The sequence below is a fragment of the Montipora capricornis genome, chromosome 11 (genome assembly GCF_036669925.1).
Source record: "Montipora capricornis isolate CH-2021 chromosome 11, ASM3666992v2, whole genome shotgun sequence".
Taxonomy (NCBI): domain Eukaryota; kingdom Metazoa; phylum Cnidaria; class Anthozoa; order Scleractinia; family Acroporidae; genus Montipora; species Montipora capricornis.
In genome coordinates, this window is record NC_090893.1 from 34,756,719 (window position 1) to 34,763,713 (window position 6,995).

Here is a 6,995-nt window from a genome sequence, read left to right on the forward strand (position 1 = left end):
TTAGCCCTACTGATGGAAATGGGCCCACACAAGGACAGAGAAAAACTCTGACCAGGGTGGGAATTGAATCCACGACCTTCGGGTTAGATCTCCGCCGCTCTACCTGTCACTGTCACATTTCCAATTTTTTTTACCTTTGCAGAGTTGAGTACAAAATAAATGTTACCTGCCATACAACTTAGATGCGACTTCAGTAAACACTGTGAGACAGACAACAGAGTCTTTGTTGAACTCATAAGTTACCAGAGAAATTTCCATTTGGTTTCAGTGTTGTACATAAGATCACATAACACCACCTTGGCGGAATATTAGAAGTGCAGCTCACTTTGATTTCGGCTCGACGGGCGAAAGATTGCTGTCGAAGTCCATTACTCGTCGCTTTTAAGATTCCAGATCTTTATGTTTCACCGCCTGTCTTGCCGTTCCATTGCTGAGGCAAATATCTGAGGGTGTTCGGATAGACAAAGTACCAGAAGGTTCATTGATGAACTCTAAGAGCGAGTGGAATTGTTTCCGCGTCCCCCGCGTAATAGTACTAGGGAGTTTAAGGTAATTCCTTTGAAATTGTTCTACTATCAAACTTTTTTTGGAAACTTGGCATAATTAACATTCATGATATGGACATTAAAAAAATACAATAAAAAAATGGGGTCACCGTGCTTGTTTACGCGTCAGCAGGCTCTTAAAATGGGGTATTTTTACTGATTGCGCGTTAAAAATTCGAATCACCTTCATACAGAATTGGGTCTTCGTTACTTGAAAGATACAAATTTTATTTTGAAAATAAAGCTTCTTTTATTCACATAATCCGTATTGCTTCATTTGCGCCGTTTTTGATTGCCTGGTTGTGGGAACAGTGAACTCTTTGGGACAGTTCCGTGGTTAGCTTGAAGTCCTCGCCTTGGCCAAAATACACCCAGTACGGAACTATTTTCCGAAAAAAAATTCATGTTCTACTATCAAACTTTTTTCCTTCTTTAAATATGTTCTTTATTACATTGTTCCTAGCAAATACCTAGAAAAAAAATCGGGGGTCACCGCGCTCGTTTGAGAGAAAAGGAGAATTTATTTCGCTATCGGGTTTAGTTTGAGCGAAGTCTCTTACGTTTTGCACGCGCACGTGCTCGTGCGCGCGCGCTAATGACGCAAAAGTCGTACGCAGTAGGGATGCGCAATGCAATACTAAGGAATTACCTTAAGATCTACGACGCGGTCGTCAATTAGAACGCCTCGAAACAACAATATTTAGCAAATAAAGAAGCCTTGACTGTGCTCTGTTCTGTTGTAAAGCACACAGGAAGCGGCTAGAGCACGAAAGGAATCCTACTTTATTTTCAAAGCGCGCGCTGCTTGCGGCGAACTGAGGTGTCGTCAGTACAGTGCTTTATACTCTGATAAAGCACGCTAATTTGGACCAATCAGAGCGCTTGTAAGAATGTTTAAAATTATTTGATTGGTTAACGAAACAAAGGCTTGTCAAAACATCAACCAACTGGAAAGTGGCTTGACAGAAATTTATGGAAAAACAATGCCTGAATGTTCGGTTTCAGTCCGTAAAAAAAGGCAAAAAAGAGGATCTAAATAATTAAGTTCAGTGAAAACCGGCCGAATTGTTGCCCATGAAAACCTGCACGTTTCCGACATGACAATTGGAAAACAAACTGTTCAATAATAGCCAAAGAAAAATTCGGAAATTCATCTGCCAAATCTGAGGATGATGGCGTGAGCTTTCGTTTGTTCCGTGCGTTGTACTCTCATAAAGCACGCTGTTTAAGCCAATGAGAGCGCGCGTTATATAGAAACTTTATTATAACATTGGTTAAAAGTGGAAAAATAATCGTGCTGCACGTGCGGCGCGCATTTTAGCACAAAGTCGTGCGGCCCTCTTCACAACAACGACGTGAAATCACCAAATTTGAGCTTTTGACGACAACGCGAGCGTACAAATGTGAATCTTTCATTCTCTATTTTTACTCTGAAACCGCTCGTACCAATTTATTTTTAGGATACTTCGCCCACATTGTACAACGCGAAGGAGATGGCTAAACCGCGAGAAACTTACGATAGCGCAAAGTTATATTTTGAGGTGACGTTTTCACCGACGTCGCCGTCGTAGATCTTAAACTCCCTGGTGGCGCAAGACCGCGTAAAATAAGTTACCCCGTGTTGGCTTACATGACATCTGGGAACACACAAACCTTTTTAATGCGTCTTACATGAGGTTCTTTTTGACTGATGAGGCTATATTTCAAGATTCTTAAACATTGTTATTTCATTTTTACACTTTCTATACGTGCGTCGAATGTGATACTCGAGACGTGATGTCTTATTCTGCAAGTAGTTCTTGTAAAATGGTGATGTTCGATTAAACCTTCGTGAAGTGCAAATTGCTTGGTGTTTTTGTCATTTGGGACGTGGGTAACATAACCATTTAAATTATTATGTAACGAATTTTTAATGTCCCTTGTGATGAGCAGTATGGCTTCAGGAAAAATCACCCAACTACAATTGCTTTGATTGATTTGCATGCTTACTTAGATCGGTAGTGGCCAAAACACGGGGCCAGGGTCGGGGTCGGGGTGTCGTTATTGTCGTTATTTTCCCTGTACTGTTGTTTTCGAATGTTCTGCATTTGTCCTTCATTTACGGTGGGAATTGGTTTTAAAATAAAAGGACCCTACGGAAGCTACGCATTCACAAAAGGGACATCTTAAGTTTGTGTGGGGAGTATACGCTAACTCCCAGAGACACTGAAAACTCGTTGAGCTCCACACTTCACACGTAAAACCGCATTTTAATGGTTTTTTGGCAAAAAGCTCCACAATGCGATTAAAACAATACATTCAACCATGGTCGTCACGCAGACACGCAACGTCCTCATTTACTTTGTTTTCGCAAACTCTGAAGTTCGTGTTGTTGTCAATATAATAGGGACTTTAAGATCATTCTGTCCAATTTAGAAAATACAGAAGAGAATCAAAATGGCGAGCAAAGAAGAGAGAGGAGAGGAAATTATTGAAGCTCTGCATGTGAGCTTAATTTCCTCAGATGAGTCGGAGGATGAAGAAAATGGTTTGATCACCAGGCCACTATGTTTCAAATTACTTTAAAAGGCTTGATGAGAGATGGAAAGTAGCAATGGCACCCCAACAAAAGCGTCAATTAGTAAGATGAAGAGCTGGACTTTCAGGCAATAGGGATAGTAATGTAGTTCCACAGAATTTGGTGTGGGCTATGTCACGTTATTTTAGGGTGTTTAGGGAAAATCTTTAGTTAATCACGAGTTTAATACTCGAAAATGGTAATGTGGAATTCCTTTACCAATAAAGTCATCGTTGCATCACAAACAAGACGATTCTGAGCCGCAAAAATGGCCTTTATCCAAGCAATTTCCCATAAACTTGAAAAACATCGGGCCGGCATTTTTCAAGATTACCCAAATATAATCCGTTTCAATCTTGTCCATTTGTGTCCATCCATGCTTCTCTTTCCTTTTGCTGTATTTCTTTTATGTTGTTCAACAGATTCAAGTGGTTATTGCAACGTTTCATTCTACTTTTTGGGCATTTTGGGTAACATGAAATTACATAAATTTGCGTGACATAGCCCCTTTAAGTAGTTGACTTCATTAAGCTGAGACATTTTTGTGTGTTATAAATAAAAGATGTTATTATAGTTTTTAGTTCTGTTCATCTTTTGGTTTTCTGGAAAAAAAAATCATTTAAATAACAGTAACCAACTGCGGGCTCCCGATCCTGAACTATATCTGGCTGTATAGAATTAGTGTAAGTACTCAATGGAAACACGATCATGTTGAACAAGGTTGGTTGGGCGAATAATGTGTGATTCCTGGAAATCCGACAGGCTAATCTCATTCCAACAACATATTAGAAATGATTTCCAGGTACTCTTCCAACGGAAAATGCTGGAAGACAACCATTTTCTTGAATTTATACGAATTCCCCGCCTTGGAAATTAAAGCATTAAAAAAACGCCCGCAAAATCTGAAAAATCATGAGGGGTTTTCGTACGCCAATCCATCGGTGAATGTAAGAAAACGTCGATTCTTCATGAATTCTCCGTATCCAAAAGTGAAAGAAACCCCACGGAAAACACTTGCGAACAACAGCGCACAACCTATATTTACATTCGTTAACCGATCAGTGAACGCCCGAAAAAATCTGATTCTATTTCGTCAGTGGTCTTAGTCACTACGAGGTCACGTGAGATACAGCGCGCGAAACCAGAGCTTGCAGTTGAGCGTCGTTTTTCAGAGCTTCAAGTCAAGGTTTCGGATTAAGAATATATTTTCGGATTTGTTCTACCATATGGAAGCCTACAAGGAAAACAACGAAGACGCCCTTTTGAGGGAAGATGAAGAGGGAACTCCTGAAGCAGGAAAAAACACAGCTCCCTTGCAGTGCAATGAGCTAATGGCTCTTTTAGCTTCAACGAAAAGACGATGGCCGCCATGAGCGAATCATTCCTCAGCAAAGGCGCCACTTGTTCAGGGAAAACGCACGACGCCAAAACGGCAGAAACTGCCAAACGAAAACATGAAAGCGTGAAATCAGATCTTAAAGAACTGCTGGGCGACTGTACTAAGAAGCACAAGCTCGTTGAAAGTGACCCTCTTCTAGATGAAACAAATAAATAATGAAACAAATAAATAACAAACAAACAAAATAGCAAAGCTAATGCATGGACAGGAAAAGACCGACCGAGAAATAGCTGACAGTTTTCCAAAGATTATCCAGTCTCGCTGGTTGAACAAATTGAAGGCCGTTGGCAAAACAAATCGATGGTAACCCATCGATGCGAGAAAATTTGGTTTTGGTCACCGTACGACCGTACGACCGTACGTCCGTCCACTCCATGTATGCCAATGTGACCAGTATCACGTGACCATATAACGGGCTCAAGTTTAGAGCTCATGGAGGAGGCAATACTCCAGCTGACACTCTAGCTAATTTCACAGCATACATCTTTGATATTGGACATCAATGTTCTGGTCAATTGACACCTGTCAAAACAAGGTATCCGCCGACCAGTATCACGTGACCATATCGCGGGCTCAAGTTGGACCTTCTCGAGGTCAGCTGTTTTTTTTCCAAGTTTACCGCCGACCAGGTACTGGTTGTTGATTGGAACGCAGGCTAACGCCAGGTCAGACACGCACATCTAATCATAAACGAGGCTTAATTTTTCGCGCTTTCTGTGGCTCGACGCGGCTACACGGCTTCACTACGTCAACAAAAGCTCTTGACAGTCGAAGCTTTTCCTTTTCAGGTAGAAAACAGTTTGGACAATATTTTTTTTCTGCATTTTTCGCTGGTTTTATTCCAGGTTTGACATAGCTGTGGTCAGGACACACTGGAGGCTACGTAGTTATTCAAGTCAAGCATTGGAGGGATATAAACTTAAAGCTGAGTGTTTAGTGCTGCTTTTGGCTCTGAATTGCAATTTTTGGCATGTCTTATCTTGAGATTTTTAGTTTTGAATCTACTAAGGTTGCAAGATGCCTGGACGGTCTATGACAGAAGAACAGAAACGAAAGAAGAGAAAAAAAGAGAACGACAACGACAAACAGTTCACCAGTAATTGCTCAAACTTGGTGAAAGAACATAGAGGGTCTCAATAGGGGTGTAGCAAACACGGTACAAGGTTAAAAATTTCGCGATTTCACGGTGCACGCTTCATTTTTACATCAAATAATTGTTCAGAGCTTAATAAAAGCTACAAACAATACGGTTATCTGGACAAAATAATTCACGACACACGGTTAATTTTTTCCCTTTTTCACGACACATTGTTAATTTTTTGGACCTTTCACGCCACACGCTTAATCCCATTGAGACCCATAACTTAGTTCAAAAATTCTTTTTTCGGACACTAAACCTTTTTTTTATTTCTACGGATGAGTTATTTCAAGTGGTGCATATTTTTAAAAAAGTGGTTTAGTGGTTTTTTCCTTTGTTCAGGAATCAAACTCGAATTTTTATTCTAAACTGGAATTAAATAACAATCATCTGTACTCTTTTTGGACAGAAATAATTGATTTGTTTGCTTGTTTGTTTAGCTTTAAAATGCGAGCGAACAACAGGTTTTTTACTCCGTTTGCCGAACTGTTTTTGGATGTGCCTCGACAGTGACAAGACAATTTTGCCCTTATGTTAGAAACATGTGATCGCAATGAGTTCTCGAAAAGGTAAGGAGAAATATCACCCGCTTGTGTTTTCAGAAGTTTGTTTATAGCACGTACAATATGGGGCCCAGTTCTCGGCCACAAAAAAAACTTAAGCTTACATTTCTTTCCTTGGAAAAGGCGTAAGGACTTGAAACTTTACAGACAACTAACTTCAGCATTCAGTTGACACATGTAAAGCTATCGACTGCTCAACGCTGTTTTCTGACGAGTAATAACGAAAATGGAGGCTTCGTTTGTGGGCCCAGTTCTCGGCCACAAAAGAGTGCGCTTGATTTTTAAGAATAAACAACGCTTTCGTACTATTTTTTGTTGTTGAGTCACTAATAAGGCTTGTGTTTGATATTTCGATCACAAAGTATCCTTTTTTCCATGCTAGAAAAGATTTTCGCACACTTAGTTTTCTCTCCAGTGCAGTCAAGCGGGGCTAAAAAACAGTTGTGTAATTTCAAAACGGGGTTAAAGGGGCAGTGTCATGCGATTTTCAAACACACAGATTTTAGCAGACGTTAATTTTTTTGCTTTTTCTGTTTAAGTCTAGACTAAATGCGGTTTTAGAAAAGCAATAAAATGCAAATTTATCAATTATCGATGAGTTGGAGTCCAAGAAATAAAATCGAACACAAATATGATGCCATCTTTGTTTTCTGCGTGACAGCTGAATTCAGTGAAGTGTGACCGGGAACACTGTCGGCGGTTCAAGCACTCACATATAGATATTTTTTTCTCTGCGATAAACCAGACATATTATCAAGATTAAAATGCCATGTCAAAGCTGAAAGAGAGTAAA